Source organism: Humulus lupulus, chromosome 8 (assembly GCF_963169125.1).
Source record: "Humulus lupulus chromosome 8, drHumLupu1.1, whole genome shotgun sequence".
In the NCBI taxonomy this organism is placed as follows: Eukaryota; Viridiplantae; Streptophyta; class Magnoliopsida; order Rosales; family Cannabaceae; genus Humulus; species Humulus lupulus.
This window is the reverse complement of record NC_084800.1, coordinates 138108952-138135284: the sequence shown is the minus strand read 5'-3', so window position 1 is coordinate 138135284 and position 26333 is coordinate 138108952. Positions and strand designations below refer to the sequence as shown.

The following is a 26333-nucleotide window of genomic DNA, read 5'->3' as shown; positions in this document are numbered from 1 at the left end:
AAAAGAGGGGTTTGGACTTTGGCTCGAGGGACAAGAGCAGCAGGTCCGATCGGACCTTAGCTTGAGGAGCCCCTGAGTACTTGGCTCGGACCTATCCGAGGAGAGCCTCCCAAGTGTTGGCTCGAACGTGTCCAAGGTAAGTCTCCCAAGTTTTGGCTCAGACGTGTCCGAGGTAGGTTTCCTAGGTGATTGCCTCAGACCTATCCGAGGTAAGAAGCTAAGGAGAAGAAGTCCCATACAAGCCAAAATATGGACTTAGATTTTGGCCAAGGGTAAGCAAGGTCCGATCGGACATAGTTGGGAGATGCTAAAGGAGGTTGCCTCGGACTTGTCTGAGGTGAGATGCCAAAGAGGGTGGCTCGGACCACCTTGGTCCGAGGAGAAAGCAAGAGGAAAATGCCTCGGACCACCTTGGTCCGAGGAGAAGTCCACCAAGGTCCGATCGGACCTAAGTTGGAGGAGGTTGGCTCGAAGTTGTTCGAGGTAAGAAACCAAGAAGAATTGCCTCGGACCTATCCGAGGTGAGAGGCCAAGGAAGTTGGCTCGGACCACCTTGGTCCGAGGAGAGCCAAGCATGCATGACCTTTTGGTCCGAGGAGAGCCATGCATATATCACCTTGGGTCAAGGAAAGCTTGAAGGAGTAATCAACATGCATGTGAGAATACATCAAAATCCCCGGAACGACTTTAGCAAGAATCGGTCTAGGCACCCGGGAATCTCTCATTCCTCACTCAAATTGAGGAATCTGTTGTATTTTATATATTTTTTGTAATTTAAATATAAGATGAATAATAAAATATCCCTATCTGAAGGGGATATCAGTTGAGGATCCCAGGCCTATAAATAAAGGGTTGGTGGGATCGTAAAAGGACTTTTGGCAAATTGAGAGTTAATCTGTGTTCTAGAGAGAGAAAGTGTGTTTTTCTTGAGAGAACCCTTTTTTTGTATTCTGGAATATTTACACTAAGAAACTCAGTTGACACTGGTTCATCTGATCTTGAGTGTGAATACAGTAATAAAATCTCTAAGTGGATTAGGCTATTACCGACTATCGGGGCTGAACCACTATAAAATCTTGTGTTATTTACTTTTATTGAAAAAACTGTCTGTTGTCGTTTACATTCTCTTGAAGGCTTGTCGTTATTGACGTTCTCACGTCGTTGGCTAAAAACACAATCAACACATATTATATTCTAAAGTGAGTTTCAAATGTATTACTTGTTCATAAGGTTCTTCAAATCATTTGGAGGCGATTCTCTAAGTGGATCAAGATAGTAACATGCACTACAACAATTTTTAGTATATATTACATTAAAAAATGACAGATATTTAAAAGTGTTATTGATAGATGATTAAAAAAAAACACGGAAGAAATAATTTGGCACCATATGAAATATACCCAGGCGCCAAATGAAAAAATTGGGTCTAATGTCTCTCAGCCAAAATTTAATCCCTAAACCTAAGATTCCCAAACAATTTCTCTTAGCCTCCATTTCTGCCTCTCTGCCTCTCTTTCTTGCACTCTGTATTCTCCTCCATTCACACTCTCTCACACACTTATCCTCTCTCACTCTCATCTCGTCTCATCTATCTCTACCTCACGACGTCGGTACGAGCTTCTGGATCACACAACGGCTGTATCGCAGGCTGTACATCACGCCGACTATCTGAAGTTCTTCAACTTACCACGACTCGTATTCTCCTCTGCTTACGTCTTTTTAAGGTACGATACCATTAATTTCTTTTTCATAGATGCAGTTGATTTGATAATACAGATTGTTGGCTGATGTGAATTTTACTGTATTTAGTAATGTATTCTAATTTATGAAAAAAGAGGGTTGGTTTCATTCACCTGGATTTTCATGTCTGGTCTGGTTATATCGTAAAGGCTATAAATTTGTATGTAATTGTGATATTAACTGTATATTTGGGTCACAGAAAAACGTAATTCATCAATTTTCTGAAAAAAAATTATTCTTGTATTGATAATCGCCCTGTTTGTTCTTGTTATGTCTATAGGATGAAGATCTTATCTTTTTCACCCTCGGAACCTCATGAACAACTGCAAGATAATAATCATGTTGTATATCCAGAGGAGAAGACGAGTCTCTAAATCTAAAGGAGAAGATGAGTCTCTAAATCTTTTGAGATCAAGCATATCCAGAGGAAGCAGCTTTGAGGTATCTTGTTGTATATCATGCACATGCATAGAAAGTTTGGTTTGAATTTAACAAAAAAAAGGTTCCATATTGGAAAAGAAAAGGGTTTATTATGTATAGCAATTAACTTAGAAAAACACACATCCCACGAGCTTGTTAGTGTTTGATTCATTGTTGTGTGCCATTACATATTTGATTGAATGAATTTATCATCATCAAATTGATTTCAGTAACTTTGAAGCTAAAATATTTCACTGCTTTATCTTTATTTATCTTTAGCTTGTCTTTTTCTTAGTGTCTTATCCTTTTAAGAAACTTCTGTCGAATCTATTCGATTTGGTTGTTCATTGTCGTGATTCGAATCCCCATCTATGTTTTCATAAACACTATTTTCAGAGAGACCCATCTTAGAGTCGGACACAATATGACCTATTGAATCATAATAATCATGTGTATAAATATCTAATGTATATGCTTGGAACTCTTTTCAGCCATTCATTTACTTGATTATAAGTTGGAATAGAATTTCAATTGATTGAGACCTACACCTAGTGTGTAGTGTCGATCCTATTAAATATATTGTCATCTTCTCTTCTCTTAACCAAACCCTAAAGGTTTCATACTTTGATAATCCCCAGTTCAAATTATAGCTGCAACAACATTTTTAGGGCAGGTAAGCATAATTGGAGAGCAGTTCCATTTCCACATATTTAAAGTTAGTTTTTTTCTTCATGTGATTCATTTGTACTAAATATGAGTTTTATAATAGTAAATTTTTAGGTGAAGATAAATATAATTATAAGTATCGTTTTTTAGATGTCACATAGTAAAATGATGTTATTTTTATAATTACTATGTGGCATATATAATTTGGTACTTTGTTGGATTATTACTTTGTAAAAAATTACTAAAAGTGTCGTTTTAGATTTAAGAATATCTATTTTTACCCTACTGAAAATTAACATTTTGGTGTGACGAGGACTTCAACTAGGTGCTTGTGGTGTCGTGGGGAAGGACAACACTAGTTTGCTCTTGGGTTCGGTGAGGGGTCCGACTCGTCTTCACCGAAAAGTGCAGCTGGTGTGAGACAGTGGTTTTTTCTTCTGCCCTCTCTTTTTTTTTTCTTTGTTTAGAGTTATGCATTTCTAGTTTTCTCTGTGCGGTTGGAATTTGTTTTTCGAATTCATAGTTTATGGGATTTACAACAAAGTTTCAGTAGGATTTTTCTACGAGTTTTTTTTTTGCTTAAGATTTACTATTATATTTCATAGCCATGAGTTTGTTCCATGATAGATTTTATTATATGTTTTGATTTGCAAGTATCATATTTATGAATTTGTTCTATCTTTTGTTTAAGATTTGTGTATCAAAACTGGTTTTGGACTTTTTTTGTTTACTTTTTAGTAGATTTTGTTAGTTTTGCCTCTGATTAATGGTGTTGCCTTTGAGTTTTTAGTAGATTTTTATGTTTTAGAGAGTTTCTTAAGGGGGTTTATAAATCTGTTGTAAAGATTTATTTTGGTGATTTCGTATGGTCATTGCTCTTGATGTAGTAGCCGTATTGAAGTCTTTGGGTGGTTTCTGTTTTATATTGGCTATTGATTTAAATTGTGACTTTGAGTTTGAATGGCAGTCCATTGTTATTAAAATTGTTTTACAAACTATAATAAGTTTAGATAATAATGATTTTTCTTATGAGGGAGATCCTAAGGTTTCTCTTTGATTTCAGCTAGCAATCTTTTAACTTGTCTGTATACCTATAACTATTAAATCATATATATATTCACTTAAGCAAAATAATTTTACAAATGTTCTATATTACTTCATGGATCTATCGTGTTGTATGTTGTTTCTATATTGCTTCATATATATGTTTCTATTTTTTTTGTGCGTATAAAGTGGAATGTTTAAATATTTTGTGTGCATATAAATTGTAGAAGGTTGGCATAATTATTGTGCACTAAGAAATGTATAATCAAAGCTATTGTCATTTTCTTCTTAGTTACTTGTATGGTTTGAAATTTGGTTAATTGATATTACTTGATTTTGTTTTATAGGTTGTTACTGGCCTTTTTTTTTATTTTAGCAATACTTTTGTTTTTTTACTAGGGTTTAGTGATGGATAACTTTAGAATTATGGCTGTTTTAAGTGTTGTTTTCCTTTATTCTCTTTTTTTTTTTCATTTTCTGGAATGGTTATTAGGGTTATCCTTTTCTCCCCTACTTTTTTAGGGATAAGATACTTTCTTAATTTGATGGAATTTTTTTTTTCTGTTCTCTCTCTTTATTCATAAACAAGTGTTGGTGACTGTGCAAAGGCTCCATGGATCTTAATGTGATTACAGGCGTTTCTTCTTCTCATGATTAAATTAGCTTGTGATTCCCAAATATCTTGGTTGATTTGAGACGATTTCAATATTTCTAAGTGAGAATTATAAGTGAGATTAAATTTTAGAATCTCAATGGTTGTTTTTAACATTTTCTCATCCTTTTTTGCTGCTAATAAATACAAGGAACGAAGCTAAGCAATGAGAAAGTTAGATTAATGGGTTTTTGGAAATAGGGGTATTTGTTTGGAGTTTCTTTTTATTAAGTTAAATGTTATAATGTTTTTATTTATAATGAAAGGAAATTGTTTGATATGATTTTTGGATTGTTAGATATGATTTTTATAATATGATTTGGACTAGTAGCTCTTTTTTTTTTTGTCTTTTAAACTTTAGATTATGTATCAAGCTCTTAATTTGCTTTGTGGGAAGTTAATGTATGTGGCTTCCTTTTGGGCCTTTTCTTTTTATTTGCTCACAAGCAGTTGCTTCAACTAAATTGGGGAAGATATTGAACTCCTTTTCCATATTTAGGATTTAGGTTTATGGTTCTGCTTTGTGGTAATGCTTTGTAAATCATTTGCTTTGAGCCTTAGTTATGTATTAGTGTTAGTATTTTGTTTGTTTGTTTCTTTAACTTTTTGTTTTGCTTGCTCTTATAAACTCTAGTTAAGATTAAGTTGCATTGATTTGTATTTCCTTGTTTTAATATCAGTAAAGGACATATAGCTGTTTTTTTTATTATTTGAAAAAAAAACTTTGCTTGATTATGTTTGTAATGTATCAAGCCTTTGCCTTGCTTTATGAAGAAAGTTATGAAACACTTTATGTCTTCATTGCTCCCTACTGTCTGAAAAACTAATGTCTTAATGGCAGCAAGTTGTTTGACAAGTTTGATTTTATTTGCATTGTATTCTCTTTTCTTATTTATAGCTTTGGTAAGTTATAGTTTATATGATAGTATGGGATTGGATTTGCATTCACTTGTTATATTATTTATTTATTTTAGTTTTCATCTTGCAGATGTTCCCAAGCTTTGTTTGAATCTTCATTTTGTTTTCTATTATGCTTATTTATATTTTGATATTTCTTTGCTAGTTGATTTTCTGGCATTTCAGGAACTTGTTACTGCTTGGGTTGTCATCTTGGCTTGCCTTGTCCATGGGTTTGTTATAGTCTTAGTTGCTAGTGAAGCTTATGCAATAACTCTGGCTGTTGAGGGTTTGTTAGGAGTTGTGTTTACAGTGGCTGCATTAACAGATGAAGCAATGGATGTTGGTGAGGTATTTTTTTTTTTGCTATAAGAATTCTCTGATATGTCTACAAATTAGTTTATGAATTTTGACCTATATCTAATTTGTTCATGAAATTGTTTAAAAATCATGCTTTAAAGTTTAATTAAGTTCTTGTTCTCTTTGTTTAATTAACCCTGTTCAATCCCCAAATAACATCCAGCCATTTACTACAATTCAGAGTTATTTCAGTTCTTGGCACAATGTTCCAGTGATATTTCATTATAAGTCTGTAAAAATTATAGTATAGCATTCATTCATTGCCTTGTGAAAGTAGATGGCACGGGATCTCAACGTGTCTCACATTATAATATGTAAAAATTATAAGTCTTTATGTTTTCATATTATAAGTCTTTATGTTTCCTTAAGGACAGAAACAAAAATTGTTGTTTTTACATAAGCTTCTCATTGCTACATAGTAGCAAACTTAAAAACAAGGGTTGAATCAATCAAATTTAGGGTATTGGTTAAAAATAAGGACTGTCAATATGAATATGTATGTTTTCCAAAGTTTATGAGAAGTATTCATTCTATACTTACAGTGAGAAAATGAATTGAATTTTTTTGTTACCTATGATGATAATGATCAATTCTTGAAGAAAGGTCAACTGGTAGAAATCCAGGTTGGGATTTCTCCTCCAAGAAATCAAGCCCCTTTTGTTCCTGAAGGTACTTCTCAGAAACACATTGAAGTACCTCAATCCTTCTAAGTCAGAACTTGTAACCCTGCCTCTGTTTTGTATCCAGAAGCGACCTGAAATGTGGCGTCATCCCAATAACAGCCCCCACCTCTATTTTGTATCCATGAGTGACCTGAAATGTGGCACCATCCCAATAGTAGCCCCCTCTATCTACATGTCCCCTCTCTCTCTCACACACACACACATTTTGCATTTTTTTTAATTGTACTTTGTTTATATGAAAACTAATATTACGTCCTCCAATGAGCTAGAAATGATTTAAATATTAGTCATTGTTGTCTGATTAAGTGTGCAGGTGAAGCAATTGCAAAATCCATAGCCAGTTTTTGAGACAATTGTCGGCCTTATTGTTTGACTAGCTGAACATGGTCTCATCCATTGTGATTTCAATGAATTCAACTTAATGGTATGGTACATGGCTCCTGGCACTTGGTGGTGCCATTAATCTTAAGTGTTGTATTTGATTGAAAATGTGGTTATCCTATAGTTGCTTCTTTTGTTCTCTGAAGCACTTTTCTCATGTAGGTGCCTTCCTTGAGTGAATATGATAAATTCTCATTTGTTAGATTACAAGTGTTAATTAATCTCCTTATTTAATCTTATGGGTTCTCTATTTGGTGCATTTTCTTTCTAGATTGATGAAGATGAGAAAATCACCACGATTGATTTTCCTCAAATGGTTTCGGTATCTCATCGTAATGCGCAGATGTAAGGAACTCTAATTAAAGACTTGAAAACTTGTCATAATCTTTTTTATCCTTTTGTCCTTGTAATTGTGTATTATTTAATTATCGAACTTGATAGTTATTATATATTTCATTCTCATATATCCTCATCCTCAGGTACTTTGACCGCGATGTTGAATGTGTCTTCAAGTTCTTTAGAAAGAGGTCAGTGATATTTTTTTCTTTTGTGTTGGAAGCTTTCTCATCTGCTTCACTGACTTGCTCACTTATTTAAATCTACTGAGTTTCATTATTTGAGATTGCTACTCTTAAAAGAACTCTCACATATCTTCTACTGATGGAGGATTGAATTTTGATTGCTGACTGTTGATGGGTTGATAATGCTAGTCCACTTAAAACTTTAGATGATCATATTTTTCCTGAATTTAGCTGTAGTTTTTTGTTTATGCTTATACACCATATTGCTGTTTCAGCTATTGTGGTATAGTTCTTGACAGTCAATTTTTGTTCGTAGTGAAAATCATTTCAATATTTTCATTTGTGGTCAATAAATTAGTTGAAGTGGTATATATATATGTGGTTCTTATATATTTTTCCAGAAGTCCTTTTTTTCCCAGTTTCCTTGATTTCTTGAGTCATTGGTGTTTCTAGGATGCTAGTCCATATTGTCTATTAACTGGAGAGAAACTTCAAAATCAAATTCTTGATTTCTGTTTCCCTGATGCAGCTGCCATTATATTTTAACTCCAATGGTTCTAGCAGTGTTTCTATAAATTTTCACGTCTTAAGGGCATAGCTGAAAGTGCATTACAGAAATATATTTTTACTGCTGCTACAAACAGAATGAATACACATATACTGGTAGATAACTTATGCTGTAAGCTTATAACTGATCTAACTCATGAAACTCAGAAAGTAGAAGTTGGTATGGAGATTAAGAAAGTGTTCCTTACAGAATAACTACTCTTGGCTCTCATATTTTTGTGTGTATGTGCATATAATTTAAATAAATGAAGAAAAAAAGAGGAAGAGAAAACTGTATCTTGTAAGGTATATGCTGTAACAGGGCTGTGTTATCTATTTGGAGAACATAACTAGGAAATTTCTCTAACCTGGGCTAAATACATGTTAGTTTGGATTCCAAGTGGGTTAATGAAATCTTTTACAGGTCTTTGTTAATTTTTAAGCATCTCCATTTTTTTTTTTGTCTTTAGCACATATAATCATTAAGCTGTGCAAAATAGCTAATGGGATGAGGTTCATCTCATCTGATGTTCATGCATATCTATGTAATAATCTATTTAGTTTTAAGGGAAATAATATGTGTCTAATGTCCATATGTTCTGTTTTAGGTTCAGATCACTTCCAGGACTTGTCAACCAGACCCAAAGGGATATCATAGAATGTGAGAACTTTGTCTTCCTAAGAGTTTGTGGCTGTTTAACTAGTGAAATAAGAATTGAAATTTCTTATCATTCATACATTCAGTCTCTAGATGGAAACCAATAAAACCACACTTGCATAAATGAGATCACTTGAATGTGCTATCATTTCTCAGATACTATATTGTGCAGTGACATAATATATCAAGTGACCGATTACACACATGCATAGGCACACACTGACACGTATACTTGGATTGACTGATAAAAACTAATAATTTCATTACTTGCAACATAGAAACCTAGAATTACAACTTTCATACATTTTTAATTAATACAAGGCAATTTGAAACTGTTTTTTTTTTTTTTTTTGAAAAGCCCTAGAATTACCACTTTAAGTAATTGCTGGTGTGATTCCATTATTACACTCGAATATTACAGGTGTATAGATGTGACCGGAGCTTACAGTGCTCAAAAGACAGAGCTTAACACAAGCTTGACGGCAATAGGCCTTTTGTGGACTACAACTGACTTTATTACAAAGGGGATTACACATGGACCTGTGGAAAAAAGGGAAACAGGTATATGACAAGTACACAACAAATGGACTCACAACAAAGACAAGTGCACAAGGATGATGAATTGAAGGATGGAGCAAGTTTCATGCATGGTTTACTTTTGTGTATCTTGTAATGTTTTTGTTTTTCATTTTTGAAGTAAAAAATGTTCAAGATTATAAAACTTTATTATGTTATGCTTTCAAACTTAAGTTAGAACTAAGATCTCATGAAGTAGACACATTCATAGTTTGAATTAGTTATTGTTTAATGTAATACTTATGGTTTATCAATATATTGAGAATTACATTTTATGATTAATTTTGATTTTTTTTTTATCAAAATACAATAATGAAAATCTTTTAATTAAAAAAAAAACTTATAAGTACCCTTATCACAATAAAAAACCTTAATATGTTATGATTTAGAAACATATTATAAGCGTAACAAATTGTTATGGTTTATATAATATAACAAACTAAAAATGCTATCAAAATAATCAAATGTAACAGTTGAAAAGTGTTATGCAAAAAGTATAATATTAAACTTCAAATTTATAACCAAATACTCTAACTAAATGTTATTATTTGAATATTATAGCAACTAAAAATGTGTTATTGAATAGTTTAAGATAACATCGAACATAACATTCAATTACTGTTATAGAAAAGACAGGACTTTTAATAATAGGGGCTATGTTAGCGTTTTCAGAAGCGTTATCAATACTCCCGGTTAGCAGTTTTTAAGTGTTATGAATACTGTTTTTTCTTGTAGTGATGTATGGTAATCTGGATCAATGATCACTAACATCTAGTGACGTCTACATTTAAACAAAGTTATTAAAATAAACATCATAAGGTATAAGAAAAATTGATATTAAATGAAAATTTTACTTATAAGAAATGGTATGGCATTAACCAAGTTTGACCCATTACTGTGTTATTGATACACTCTGAGATAATTTCAGCCCGATTATCCATATTTGTCCCAATTCTCGATGACCACGATGGCTCAATGAAACCAAAAAAGTGTGATATCTCTCTATCACACAACTCAGAATATATTATACTACATACATGAAAGTTAATGATATTATAGTTATACTTAAAAAGAAACTAAAATATATAATGTTTATTAATTTAAAATTTACCTGATATAGAATGAAATGCAAGACGAGCCGATTTCTTCCATAAGTCCAAAGTGTACTATATCCTCATGTGAGATATATAAGGTATATTGTTCGCCCATAATATTGGTCTCCATAAGAATGTCAATCATGAATCCTGGTTCTACGTACTTAACTGAACCTAGAAGTATCTTCAAAAACATGGGAAGTCCAGTGGCAACCTTGAAGATAATCGGCGACGTACTAGCCATACTTGATCCTGCCTCTTCTTGAGTAGTGGGAAGATGTTGTGGAGGATGTTTTAGGTCTTGTGTTGGCGGACAAGCTGCTGAAATCCTCTTTCTCTTTAGTCTCTTGGGTTCCTTCACAATTAACATAGAAAAGTTAGATAAAAAAATCACAAAATACATTCAATTTTCTACCAATGCAAATGGCCGTCCAGAATTGATCTCTTCCTTTCATATATACATGTATAAATAAATATATATATAATATTCTTCATGGAGGGCTATAATTCTTTTAGTTGTAGTAGGTGAGAACAAATGTATTAAAAAATGTAAGAATTTTGGAGTGTGAACATATATGGTTGTACATGGGAGAACCACGCCAAGACCAAGAAATGGTCATTAGGAAAATAAAAATAAAAGCCAATTTATCAGAGAATTGAACGTATTATATTTATATTTATCCATTGTCAATGCCATGGGAAAGAATTATAGATATTAATATTATACTTGTAATAATACATATATATGGGGTATGTATATAATCAGAAAGACATTTTGAAAATATGGCAAAAGAGAAGTTTCTAAAAGTAAATTCATAGTTTAGTAAACTTACCAAAAAAATGCTAGTTTTATTCTTCTATGCCCAAACCAATCTTCAATACAAGTTTTTGTCTCTCAACCTAACTATATTAAACATAAACCATAAATTAGATGTTACAAATAATTCAACTATATAAGTCATTTTATGTATAGCTAAAATTGATATTTTATAAACACTTCCACCCATTGTAGAAAAAAAAATAACAATTAATAAAAGAAAGTATGTTACAACAGTCATACAATTTATCCATCATTAAAACCATGTCTTATCACATAAGACTGCTGTTTTGAATGTGCTAAAATAAAGAAATTACTGCAACAATATACTTGTGGTATTACATTAATAAATGGACAAGTGCTTCAATATATTTTTTATAATAAATTATATAACCCTTTTTTTGTACTAATAAAACAGTATTATTGTACACTTTATAATAACACATTTTCTACATTCTATAAAAATAGTTTGCATAACACAATTTTATGCTTATAAGAGTTTGAATTATTATAATATATTAGTTTTGATAACACTTATAATTTTTCTTTATTGTAGTATCATTAAAGCAGTAAGCATCTACACAACATAATGCTATAACAAGCACAAACAGAGCCAAAAATACCAATTTTATACCATCAAATAACTAACATAGATTTTCCATTAAAATAACTATAAACTTAGGTTCACAAGAACATGTTAACTCGTCTTCCAAAATAATAATACCAAATGAAAATAAGAAATCAATTTTTAGATCTAAAATCTCTCCTCCATACATATAATTCAAACTCTCTCAGATAAAATGGTTGAAACATGGATTAATGCATTAAGAATCTTTTGAACATGGAATTGACCTCATTTCTTGAATGTCTGAGAAACAAAAAGAGAAATCACATCAAGTGAGCTATTGAATAATTATTAGTTTTTCTTAGAACAATAATTGAAGGTCACTTGAAATAACTGAGAAATCTAACATAGAACCTGCCAGATTAATAATGTAGCAATGAGAAGAAAGAAAATGTAAATACATATGGTAATGGTAATCATATTAATCTACTCAAAACCATTAAAAATTCTAGGAAAATTTAAGTAAAACAACTTTTAGAGACAAGGAAAGTCAGAACACTAAACCGACTCTCATTCTCTTACTTTTTTATATGGTACTCACTTCTAATCTAATTTTAGTCTCTTAAAGATGCCATTGCAAAAGGATATTCATGCATATACAAACCTGAGGTAGTAGCAGAGGAGACGAAACTCATTCACTGAATTAACTATAGTAGCTGTCATGACAAAAAACAAAGTACATTACAACCAAACCAAATAAAGTAACACATAACAAAAGGCATCAAAGATAGCAAACAGAAAAAATAGAAAAAGAAAAAAGGAAAATGTCCATCATAAAAAATCAGCTAAACTTCATTTGTTTTTCAAAGGAATACCATGTGAAAGTATATTTTTTTCTAACTCAATATGATGTGGTTTCAATTAGTTTTGCATCAAGAAATAACAATAGGAAAAAAGAAAGATGATTTATATGTAAAAATTGGCCTATAAAACAAATTTAGTTCACTCATACAAAGCCTTACAATTTTATTCAATCAAGTTATTCACAATCACATGGCTTGAAAAAGATATATATATATATATGTGTATATATAAACTGAAGAAATATACCCCAAACCAAATATGAAAAATCTTGTTTCTTTTATAGTATATAAATATATGGATGTTTTTTTAACAAATATATACATAAAGCTTAATAACACGACTAATCATGTCTTCGTATAATTCAATTCAATTGAAATTGGTGATGTCTAAAGAAAGATGGCTTTTATCTATTACATATAAAAAAAAATATGCTAAAACCATCTCATGTAAAAATAAAATACAAAATAAACTACGTATTTAACACTCGCATAATCATGTATATGTTCAAGAAATTTGTTATAAATATTGATATTAATAAGTCTTGCAACCTCTAATACCAAAAAGCGCATTTATACATATATATACTCAAATGTGATGGAGAAATACATAAATGCATAAACAATCTACAAAATCCTAAGATAGAAAAAAATAAATTAGAATGGAAGACCCATAAATGCAATTAATTAAATAAAGCTCAAGTCAAGAATGTAGAAAATATCATCTAAAAAAAATACTATAGAAAATAAGAATGAAAGGTTGGGAACCACCAAACGTTGGACAGATGAAAAGTAATATAGATGTCTTTTGGAGTAACAACACATATACATAAAGTAATTGTGTTTCATGCATGTGATTCATGTGAACAAATATCCTAAGTTAGAACACAAATTCAAGTGAGCTAGTGAATGATTAACAGTTTTTCTTAGAACAATAACTAAAGGTCACTTGAAACAAGCCAGATTAATAATGTAGCAATGAGAAGAAAGAAAATGTAAATACATATGTTAATGGTAATCATATTAATCTACTCACAACCATTAAAAATTCTAGCAAAATTTAAGTAAAACAACTTTTAGAGACAAGGAAAGTCAGAACACTAAACCAACTCTCATTCTCTTACTTTTTTATATGGTACTTACTTCTAATCTAATTTTAGTCTCTTAAAGATGCCATTACAAAAGGATATTCATGCATATACAAATCTGGGGTAGCAGCAGAGGAGATGAAACTCAGTCAATGAATTAAATATAGTAGCTGTCATGACAAAAAACAAAGCACACTACAACCAAACCAAATAAAGTAACAAAGAACAAAAGGCATCAAAGATAGCAAACAAAAAAAATAGAAAAAGAAAAAAGGAAAATGTCCATCATAAAAAATCAGCTAAACTTCATTTGTTTTCTAAAGGAATACCATGTAAAGGTATATTTTTTTCTAACTCAATATGGTGTGATTTCAATTAGTTTTGCATCAAGAAATAATAGTAAGAAAAAAGAAAGATGATTTATATGTAAAAATTGGTAGATTTTTGTAGATTTAATTGATTCACTTCCACAAATTTGTGATGTAGAAATTTGAAAGGGCAGTAATGTAGCTCTTGTATTGTCTTTAATTTGTCTTTTTTTCCTCTTCTTTTGCTCTTAATATAACTGTCGTGATGATTTAGCTAATGAAAAGAAAATTACCCTTTTGTGATTTAAACAAAAGCCAAGTTTTTATTACTGATACATGTTTGTGGTGAGGTTTTTATTATGTTCAAAATTCAAAGAAAACATAAATATTCCATGTAGAGAAAAGAGTGAAAGAAAACAGCTCAAATAATAAAATAATTAAAAACCTTAAGCTTGTGGCTGCCCCAATATTACAAGATTACAGATTCTTGGTAATGATTTTATTCCAATAAATGAATCATGATCCTAATCTGTTTTCATTGGCCCTAAGGATACAAAGTATTAGGTGGCACTTATTATAGTAATATGTGTACATACTTGCTAATTTTTAATTGAGAGACTAACAAAATAATTAAAATGATTGACATAATAGCAATAATTAAGTTAATTAGCTTTACTATAGTTTCACACGCAAAGGAATTTCCATTAGAAGTCAAACTTCGAAAGTCTTTGCTTCAAGTTCTTCACAATATCAATGTCTTTTGTCATGACAAAGAAAGTTAGAACACTAAACCAATTCAAGCAAATATCACATAAAACAACTTTTGTTTTGAAATTTTGGAAAGACAAAGGCAGGAAGAATCCTTTTATCTCAATGGAGGGAACAAAAGAAAGGAAATGGTCATACTATGCACTACCCCACAGAGCTGAGGGCAAGGTTCTGACTTTTACTATTCTATGCCATTATGCATAAACTATTATTATGTGCTTATAAATCACATTTATGCATTCTTCATACAAAGCATGCAACTTTCCTTTACTGCCATATTGATAACCTTATGTTTTTTAATTACAAATGAATATCCTTCTTGCTAATGTATGCTTCATATAATCACATATTCACACTTAAAAAAGGAAAATGACAAGGGCTTGAATAACCACGAAGTAAGAAAGTACATAATTTGAACTGCTATGGAAAATGAAAGGTGGTAATGATCATTGGGAAAATGTTGCAAAAGGAATAAAGGTTGTCTCTATGGTCTATAATCATGAGCTAAAAACAAATGCCTTAAAATCCAAAAAGAATAAGACTGTCTCTCTTATTGTATCAGCTTTGATCCCTTTGCTTTGAATTTTTGAAAAAAGCATTTGTTCCAAAACAATGAAGAAAAAAATAAATCTTGGTGTTGTCAAGACAACTCTCAGCTGTAATGACACCTTGAACACCCAAAAATAATTCCTACACAATATCAAGATCCTGTAATGACACCTTAGCACCAATAATAAACATTTATGCACTCGAACTCAGTACAAACAATGAAACAAACAACTGGTATGCACAGGAAAGAATTAAGAACAACAACTCTTCAAACAAGTTCTTTAAAACTCAACAAGAACCAGCACTTCAATCTTTTATGTACACATAAAACTCTCGGTTGCAGAGTGTATTCTCTTAATTAAAAATAATTCCAACACAAAAAAATATATTGACTATATTTAAAGTATTTTCTCCATATTAAATTGAATCTAAAAAAAAATTACCTCATAAACAATTGGAGGTCTGCCTAGTTTACCCCATGGTGGCTTGGTTCTTGCGTTGGCGGGGTCGCCTGGTTCTTGCCGAGGCTGAGTGTGAAAGAGAGCAGCTCGACGTTATGGAGAGAAAGACGAGAGCTGAGTTCTTGCAGAGGCTGAGTGAGAGAAAGAATCGAGAGGGCTGAGTGTGAGAGAGAATAGATCGAGCAGGTGAGTGTGAGAGAAAAATGATTGAGAGGCTGATTTTGAGTGAGATCCAGAGAAGCCAACTGGTAGAATTAAAAGAATAAGGATTTTTCTTGTTTTGTTAATTTCATTTGGGGCTAAGTGGCTGTGTATTTCAATTTCATTTGTTTTATAATACACGATTAATTTATGTCACTCATTACTTTAAAAAAAAAAATTATGTCACATATTAAACATGTAAACTTTTTCTTTTTTCTTTTTTAAGGAATAATCTTTTTTTTACAAGTGGATTAATTTTTTTTTTATATAAATTATTTTTAGTTTAAAAAAAAAAAAGAAACATATGCATGAGTAACATATCTTAATATTAGACATATAATGATTTTATTTGATTTAAGTTTTAAGTATTATTAATATAATATAATTAATTAAAAGTATAATATTATATATAAAAATTTAATAACTAATTAAAGTATTAATAGATATGTCTAGACAATATTTTTTATAAATATTAAAATATATATGTGATCCAATAATATTAAATATATTAATACCCTTTTAAAAAAAAGGCTTATTAGGATTTTTCCCCCCAGACTATTACGACTACCAAATCGTGCCTCCTGAATTTTTTGGCCTGTTAAAAATTTCCCCTGATTTATTCATGTTATTGAAATGCGGGACTTCCGTCCAATTTTGCTAACAGAATAGTGATATGACGACATTGGAGTGCGGATGTGGATTGCTACGTGTATAATTTAAAAAATAGATAGGCTTTTACCCACCAAACTATTACAGTTACCAAATTATGCCCATCGAATTCTAAAATTTAAAATTTAAACAATATTTTGAATATTTAAAAGAAAATATTAAAAACATTAAACTAAAAAAATCATTTTTTTAAATTAAATCATACAAAATAAAAACTTAAGGCGACATAGGCGACATCAAAGTTGAATGTCGCAAGGGACCCGCATGAGCCTAGTCTGTCGATGATGTTGCTACCTTCATTCTGACGCATGCCCAACACCCAAGCCAATTTTTTGTCACCATCAATTTTTTTTTTAATTTTAATGATTTTTTAATTTTTTTTAATATTCAAAAGATTGTTTAATTTTAAATTTTTAAAAATCAGGGGGCACAATTTAGTAATGGTAATAGTTCGAGGGCAAGAATCCTATTTATTATTTATATTATAAACGAAGCATTGACGTGACAATACCACGTCGGCCACCAAACTGCCACATTACCATTCCATTAGCGAAATTGGAAGGAAGTCCCACATTTCAGTAACGTGAATAATTTAGGGGGAATTTTTAACAAGTTAAAAAATTCGGGGGGCACTATTTGGATTGGTAATAGTTCGGGGGAAAAAATCTCAATAAGCCTTAAAAAATAATAATATAAAGAGGACGCACATAAGACAACAGTCTAAGTAGAATTGTCTAATTGTGTTAAAAATAAACACGTGACGACATTCTTCTAAGAACTGTTGTCTAATGTAAGTTTTGTTGTGCATGGCATGACGATTCTAGAGAGTCAGTCGTCATATGTTTATTTTTAACATAAGAAGACAGGTCTACTAAAATCGTTGTCTCATGTGTGTCATCTAAGTACAGTTTTGTAGTAGTGTCTACGGGGATATGTACAGTCCGAGGTGATCAGCTCGCTGCCAGGGAATGCTATAGCCTTTCCATGAAGGGAAAATCACGACCCGAGCAACAGACGATGACCATTCAAAGCGGGAATGAGGAATCTCAGGAAGTAGGACCTATTCTTGAGATGGAAAAACCTCAGGAAGCCAATGGGGAAGGTATCACATTGAATGATGATATCGACCCTAGGATAGGCGAAGATAGATCCGAGCTCCAGGCCATCGAAGAACTCAAAGAGGTGAACATCGACCCGAAAGACCCCTCGAAGGTGGTGAAGCTCGAGAAAAACCTGTGTAATAAGAGGAAGGCGGAGTTGCTGAGATTTCTACAAGAGAATCTAGATGTGTTCGCCTGGTCTCACGAAGACATGACAGGGATCAGCCCAAGCGTCATCATGCACACCCTCAACTTGGACAAGAACGTGCCTGCGAAGTCCCAGAAACAAAGGTGCCTGGGCACGACCTGAGCTAAGGCCCTAGAAGAGGAAGTAGCTCGACTTTTAAACTCGCGAGGCAAAATACTCGATCTGGGTCGCCAATCCTGTTTTGGTACCGAAGCCCAACGGGAAGTGGCAGTCCTGCATCGACTTTTCTGATCTGAATAAAGCCTGGCCCAAAGATTGCTTCCCCTTGCCAAGGATTGATCAACTGGTAGATGCCACTGTGGGGCATGAGCTCATGTCCTTTATGGATGCGTACTCGGGCTATAACCAGATCGCCATGAATCCTGCGGACTAGGAACACACTAGCTTCATGATCCCAACTAACGTTTATTGTTACAAGGACATGCCTTTTGGGCTGAAGAATGCAAGAGCTACATACCAGAGATTGGTCAACAGGATGTTTGCTAATCAGATCGGGAGAAACATGGAAGTGTATGTTGATGACATTTTGGTCAAGTCAAAAACTACCGGTAACCATGTCCCCGATCTGAAGGAATGTTTTAAGATTTTAAGACAGTACGACATGAGGCTGAATCCCCAAAAGTGTACCTTCGGGGTTGCGTCAGGAAAATTTCTGGGTTTCATAGTCAACATCAGAGGAATAGAGGCGAACCCCGATAAAATCAGGTCGCTACTTGAAATGCCATCACCCCGGTCGTGAAAAGACGTCCAAAGTCTAACAGGAAGGGTGGCAGCCCTTAATCGGTTCATTTCCAAATCAACCGATAAGTGTTTGCCATTCTATAACCTGCTCCGGGGAAATAAAATTTTTGAGTGGATCGATGAGTGTGAGCGTGCTTTCCTCTACCTAAAAGCACATTTAGCTGAGTCGCCCATGTTATCTAAGCCCACAGCAGGAGAGCCTCTTTTTCTTTACCTAGCTGTAACGGAAGATGCAGCCAGCACCGTGTTGGTTCGTCAGGAGGACCGGTCTCAGAAGTTGGTCTACTACATTAGCAAGAGGCTTCTCGGAGTCGAGTCTAGATATCCGATGATGGAAAAGATGGTGTTCTGCCTTATCACGGCCTCCAGAAAGCTCAAGCCGTACTTTCAGTCCCATTCAATCCACGTCATAACCGATCAACCTTTAAGGCAGGTTTTGCAGAAACCTGAGGCATCGGGGCATCTTTTGAAGTGGGCTATCGAGCTCAGCCAATTCGAGATACTGTACGTGACGCGAATTGCGATTAAAAGCCAAGCTCTGGCTGATTTTGTAGCAGAGTGCACGGGATTCCAAGAGGAACCAGTGGAAGAACTGGAACGAGCCTCGTGGAAAGTCTTTGTGGACGGTTCGTCTAACGAGAACGGATTCGGAGCTGGAGTCATTTTGATATCCCCGGAGGGACATTGTTTCCACTCTGCGTTGCAGTTCGGATTCAAAGCATCCAACAACGAGGCCGAGTATGAAGCTTTATTGGCTGGGCTAAGGGTGGCCCAGGAGCTAAAGGCCAGCTCCATCCAGTGCTATAGCGATTCCCAGCTCGTGGTACCAGGTATCAGGAGAATACCAAGCGTGGGGAACCAAGATGGCGGCCTACTTGGCAAAGGTAAAGAAGGAGTTGTCCGCATTTGAGCACAACCTAGTTGAACAGATACCTTGGGAGTAGAATGCCAATGCTGGCGCCTTAGCAAAGCTCGCTGCCTCTGGGGAAGCCGAAACCTTGGGCCTGGTACCGGTGGAATTCTTGGAAAGGCCAAGCATAGAGGAAACCGAGAGGGAGGTCGAGATAATCGACACTAGGCCGACCTGGATAACTCCCCTAGTCGAGTACCTCACAACAGGAAAGTTACCTGAAGAGCGAAACGATGCGAGGAGGATACTTTACCAAGCTCTGAGGTATACCATGGTAGACGGAACATTGTACCGACGTGGTCTTTCTTTACCTCTTCTGCGGTGTGTTCTGCCAGGCGAAGCAAAAACTATTCTACGGGAGATGCATGAGGGATTTTGTGGAGATCACGCTGGGGGGTAAAACCTGGCCTTGAAGATATTAAGGCAAGGATATTATTGGCCCACTCTGTCGAAGGATTCGATTTCTTATGTCCAAAAGTGCGACAAGTGCTAGCGGTTCACCACGGTTGCCCGAGCCCTTCCAGTCGAACTGAAGATGATCTCGTCCCCGTGGCCGTTCATGGTCTAGGGAATTGATTTAGTTGGTGCCCTGCCCATGGGAAAAGGAGGAGTTCGCTATGCGGTGGTGGCTATTGACTACTTCACGAACTGGGCAGAAGTGGAGCCCCTGGCGAAGATTACATCCAAGACGGTCCTCGACTTTGTAGTTAAGAATATTGTCTGCCGATTCGGGCTGCCAAAGAAGATTGTGTCAGATAACAGAACCCAATTCGATAGTGACCTCTTCACCGAATTCTGCGAGAGGCACGACATAATTAAAAGTTTTTCCTCCGTGGCCTACCCCCAGGCTAATGGAGAGGTCAAGGCTGTGAACAAGACACTAAAAGCGAGCTTTAAGAAGAGGTTGGATGAAGCCAAGGGAGTTTGGCCTGAACAGCTCCCCCAGGTGCTGTGGGCGTACCGAACCTCGCACCAAACTTTGACGACTCACACTCCTTTCTCCCTGACTTTTGGGAGCGAGGACGTCCTTTCTGTCGAAACAAAGATAGCCTCGCATAGAATCCGAGCGTTTGACCAAGACCAGAACGAAAGATTGCTTAGCGCCTCCCTCGACCTAATTGATGAAAAACAAGAAGCGTCGCAGCTGCAGCTCACACATTATCAACAAAAAGATCACTCGTTATTTCAACTCAAAGGTCAAGAGATGCATCTTTAACTTAGGTGACCTGGTGCTCTGGAGAGTCTTCTTAGCCGGTAAGGATCCCAAGGACGGAGTTTTGGGACCAAACTGGGAAGGACCCTATCAGATAATAGAGGTTGTGAAGGAAGGGACCTTTAAACTAGCTCGACCTAATGGAGAAGCAGTCCCACGGACATGGAACGCTATACACCTAAAGAAATATTATCAATAGTCATACTTTTGTAAGGCTTAATTATGAAAGCCGCCTTGTTTTATTAAAAAATGAGAAGTAATTTTGTATATCGTTGTATGTTTTTGTGTGCGGATAGTGTTAGAAGAGCGTGTTCCAAGTAACTAAGAAAGATCCCTTTCTGTTTACTTGGGGGGCATATATCCTGGATACGACCAGGTCCTAAAACTTAGAAGTTAGTTAAATTGACATCAGTGTTTTTCTTAAAGAGCACGAAGTGTCGATAAAAACTAACACGAACTAAGTTGTTAAATCAATGTCCTGGATACGACCAGGTCCTAAAACTTAGAAGTTAGTTAAATTGACATCAGTGTTTTTCCTAAAGAGCACGAAGTGTCGATAAAAACTAACGCGAACTAAGTTGTTAAATCAATGTCCTGGATAGGACTAGGTCCTAAAACTTAGAAGTTAGTTAAATTGACATCAGTGTTTTTCCTAAAGAGCACGAAGTGTCGATAAAAAATAACGCGAACTAAGTTGTTAAATCATTGTCCTGGATACGACCAGGTCCTAAAACTTAGAAGTTAGTTAAATTGACTAATCAATGTTTTTCCTAAAGAGCATGAAGTGTCGATAAAACTAACGCGAACTAAGTTTTTAAATAAATGTCCTGGATGCAACCAGGTCTCGAAGCTTAGAAGTTAGTTAAATTGATTAATTCAGTGTTTTTCCTAAAGAACATGGGGTGTCGATAAAACTAACGCGAACTAAGCTTTTTAAAAATTAATGTCCTGGACATAACCGGGTCCTAAAACTTAGAGGTTGGTTGAAATTGACTAGCAATGCTTTGTAGTTTCAAAGAAAAAGTCAATAAACTAACATGAACTAGGTTTTTATCAATCACATCATATTAAAAAGAAAAATAAATGATGAAATTCAAGGTAGCTGAAACTAGTTGTCTCGAGGAGAAAGAACCTCGTGGTAAAATATTACAAGTAAATAAAAAAATACAAAAAGTGCTAGGCCCCCTCAGGCCGCTCCGCCGAGGTCACCCCCTCGGTCTCTTGCTCGCCAGCAGCGGAAGTCTCCCCAGCTCAGAAGGCGGCTCCTGTTGTAGACAGGCTTTGAACTTCTCGAGGAACGGCTCCCACACCTCGGGCGCCAAAAAGGAGAAGTCGCCATCCTGGTTGAAGGCCCAGCAATGGTAGAGCATGGCCTCCATGGAGGAGCTGGAAGACGCCCTCTCTGCCACGATGGCGGCCTCGGCCTCCAACTTCTTAGTTTTGGCCTCCTCGAGCTCGGTCTTCACAGCGGCCAAGGCGACCTGTGCGGCCTTTTCGCTTTCTTTGGCAGCCGTCATAGCTACCTTGGCACTTTGATCTTGCTGTTGGGCAGACGCGAGAACGGCCTGAGTGGTCTGGAACTCCCCCTGATCTCGTCAATCCTGGCCTTGGATCGAGCTATGCTGCGGTGTAGAGCCAAAGCCTCCTGCAAAGACATAGATAGTAAGGCACGAGCTGAGAAGAAAGCAAAGAAGCATGTGCTGAGAAGAAAGCAAAGAAGCATGTGCTAGGAAGAAAGCAAAGAAATTTAACTAAGTAAACTTACCGTGAGGGTCATCCCCAGCGAAGACTCCATGACATTCTCAGGGCTCCTCATCTCGATCTCCCGTAAGTCCCTCAGGGTGGCATTGTAGTAATGCTCCACCGTATAGCTCGCAGTCTCGTAGACCGTCCCTCAGAAGGCCTCGGGGATTTTCTCCAGGGCCTGGGTGTTAATCGGGATACGCACGATGGGAGTGGGAACTGGCGGGGTTCCAGCTGGTGCCTCCTGTTCCCGAGTAGGGACCGGAGGTCACGGGGGAGGTGGGGGCATGTTCTCTGCGGTTGCAGGGACCTGGCCCCTCCCCTTAGCGGGAGACTTGGAGGTGGTCCCGGGAGGAGGAGTCTTCTTGGTCATCCGGGGTTTCTTGACCAGTGGCCCGAACGATCCAGTGGGAGGATTCCCCCCCCTTGGAAGATGGATCGTAGGACGTTGTCTCTGGGATGTGCCATCTCTTCTCCTGAAACAAAAAGAAGGGAACGTTAGTATACATGTAAGGTTACTTTATTACAAGAAAAATCTAAAGGTGTATTGAAAAGGTCTTACCCTCCGAGTTAGAGGAGGAATCTATTGCCATGACCTCCGGCCTCGGAGCTTCTATGGGGGAGTCTAAGTTTATAACTTCACAGATGAGAGGGGGCTCTGGGTCTGGATCCGCCTCAGGACTGGACTCCTCTACATACTACCTAAGCCCTGGAGCGACTACACCCTCCAGAAGGGAGGGCCACGACCTAAGGTTGGTCCCGTACTCCTCAAAAAAGGCCGACCTAAAAGCCAGAGTGTTGTCTACTACTACAGTGCCCCTAGGACGGCCCATATCATGGCGCAACACTAGTTGTCTACACCCTGGAGTAGGGTTATGTTAAGGTCTGAGTCATCTCGATGACGATGTACGAGCTGGCTTGGGTTAAACCTAGCAAGCCTTAGGTCTGTGGCAGCCCTGTCTAAGTCCCTAAACAGCTATGGGTTACCTTGGCCGGAGGGGCCGGCTGCTGTCGCGGATTGAATTCGATCCACATTGAGGCCTTGAGCAGCCTCAAGAGCTTGCTTTCATTGCATGAGCGACTCCTCATCTTCCTCTTCATGCTCGTCACTGTCCCCAGCATCCCCCTCGGGGATAGGCACTGGCTCGCAAGCTACTGGGATAGCCCGCGACCTCCTCAAGGCCAGAGTCTGGCCAGGAGAAATTAACTTACACGCCAACATCGTCTCATCAGATACGAGCTGGCAGTAGTCTTTTTCACTTGGTGGGAGTCCTGCCAAGGTTTTGTATTGACCCCCAAGGGTCACCGATTTGGTCGTCCTCACAAAAATGGCTGCACGATGATATTCAAGTCAAGGCGTGCGAAAAGAAATAAAGCAATATGGTGATTTTGGGAGCTGAGAATAGAGAGAACTTACGAGGATGGTTGAAGTAGTGGTATTCGCAGTTGCGAAACCCCATCGACATGAAGAACTGATCCTTGAAGTCGTTGGGGTGGCTGGGCAGCTCGATGACTGTAGGAGAGTTGGGAAAACGGGTCAAATAGTAGAACCAGTCGCCTCGCCATTGTTGATCCGGGCTGGATTTGAGGCAGAAGAAGAAAATGATGTCTGCTGGTGTAGGGACCTGTCACTCGTGCCTCAGCAAGATATACCTCAGCCCCGCTAGCAGACGGTAGGAGTTAGGGGGCAGTTGGAAGGGAGCCAGCTTCACGTAATTCAGGAAATCTGCGAAGTACTGGTCCAGAGGTAGGAAGGCCCCAGCCTTGAGGTGTTCATCGCTCCAAGCCGCGAACTCCTCGTCGAGGGGCGTGCAGCTCCTCTCGCCCTCTAGGGGAGGTTGGGTAACAAGAGCGCCTGTCCCAATTTCGATGTTATGGGACAACAGGATCTTGTTGACCCTCCCTTGGGTCGTAATCTTTGAGACTATCCTCTCTGCCTCGAAGAAATCATCAGGTCCCACCTCGACCTCTTTCTCCACTGTGGGACCGAAGTGGGGGATGGGAGAATCCACAACAATCCATTTCCCCTTGCTGGCCTGCTGGGATGACGAGCCAACCATGCTCTTCTTGGTTATGTTCTTCCTGGGTCCCATCTGGTCGCCTAATGAACAAGAATGAAGAAAAGTTTAAATAGGCGACCTAAAAATAGAAAAGGGAATATAGCGCAAGAAGTGATTTTCGTACATAGGCTGAGGTAATCTCAGCCCGCGGTGTGTGAAGCCACGCGTTGCCATGGTCACGCGCCCACGTTTCCAACGGATCCCCGATTTCTCGGGATCTGTGTGTCGAGAGGGTCAGGATGATGCTTGCCTTGGAGGGAAAGTTTTAAAAAGCAAAACCGCCTAGGAAGCGTGACCCCTAAGCTACCCGGTTTTGCACCCTAGAAACCTCTCACATTCCCCTTTCCAAACAGGCATTCCCTAAAGCTACCCAGAAAAATTACCCATAATTTATCTTGTCCTAAACATCACGTTCCTAGACATGTTCTCATATAGTTGATATACCTAGGATCAAAACCTATGCACCAAAAACCAGCCAAAAACAACCTACAGTGTGCGACTAAGAAAGAGGTTTACCTAACAGAAAAATGGAAATATCAAAACATGCAACAGACAGAGGATTTACAGTGTATTTTCCGTGTGAAAGTCGCAAAAAGCGTAGGAATCGGAGTCCTGGTGGAGTCTTTAAAGTTGGACTGTTGCAGAAACTCTTATGAGGAGAGCGTAGGGATCTCTGGGATGATAACCGGAAGAAGAGAAACTTCTGAGAATAAAAAGGAGAGAAAATGAGGAAAAAAATTTCAAATGAAGGATGGTTAATACGGAAGATGGCCAACCTTATATATACGTAAGAGACATAAAGGAACGAGGACCGTTCGATCAAATTAATGCGAGATACGAGGGTCATAACTTGAGAGGCGAAATGACAGCCGAAGGCAGGCTAGGCCATTTAATGCAATTCTCAGAAACCGAACAGTTGCCAACCACGGCGCTCCACTTGTCCGATGCCCACGCAGTGGGCGGGACATAAAGAGTCAAAAGGGAAACTTAAAAGCCCCCACTGTGAAGACCACAGATGACGTCATGGGTCACGAGTAGGGGCTTGGGGGGCAAATGTACGCCCCAAATATCCGTGCATATTGGCAAGCTAGAAAAGGGCCTAATTCGATCTGACACGTGTAAATCGTCCACCCGGAGCTGTTTGTTACGGGCCTCCATCTGTCCAGCCCGAGCTGATTAGAGAATTAACTGCTACTCGGAGGCATCGTGTCAGCGGTATCAGTGTCACGAGCTGGCGCCACATCAAGCTCGTGATGCAACAGAGATCTGACATTCAAATCCTTGTAAAGTCAACCAAGCAATATAAACATGCATATATCAGACATCACGTGTCTATTCTTTTCCTGAATTCTCAGACACGCAGTATAAACGTGCGTGTTCAGACATCCCATGCCTGATTTGGGCCATGCGGCCCATTATCCCTCCTTACCTATTGATTAGACCACACTTCACTGCAAAGTTTAGGAATTAATCATCCGTGTCACAGAGATGACGTGAAGGATAAAGAGATCACGGGATGACCCCATTGCCAACCCAAATATCTTCTTCCTATAAATACCAAGACCCTGGGTAGTGCAAGGGGTTGGCATATTTTTGTAAAGAAACACTCTGTAAGAAATATTCAAGAGATATCAATAATATTGCCTGGTGGACTAGATGTATTTTAACCTTCGAACCACCTAAAAAGAAAGGAGTGATCATCTTCCCATGATGTTAGTTTCTCCAGTCTAGAATATAGTTATTTTCATATTACGATTCACCAATTACCACTAATCCATCCCACTTATTCGTATAATTACCTGTTGGCGAAGAACCGCGTCAACAAATCTCATTA

General features: G+C 36.8%; 1 long non-coding RNA gene across 1 annotated transcript; it reads left to right on the top strand.

Annotated features, from left to right (window-relative positions):
• Nucleotides 1-5459: 5459 nt before the first annotated feature.
• LOC133794324 (uncharacterized) lies at nt 5460-8574 on the top strand. Its single transcript, XR_009875186.1, has 3 exons — nt 5460-5770; nt 7323-7370; nt 8519-8574. It is a non-coding gene; the product is annotated as an uncharacterized LOC133794324 (long non-coding RNA).
• Nucleotides 8575-26333: the final 17759 nt, after the last annotated feature.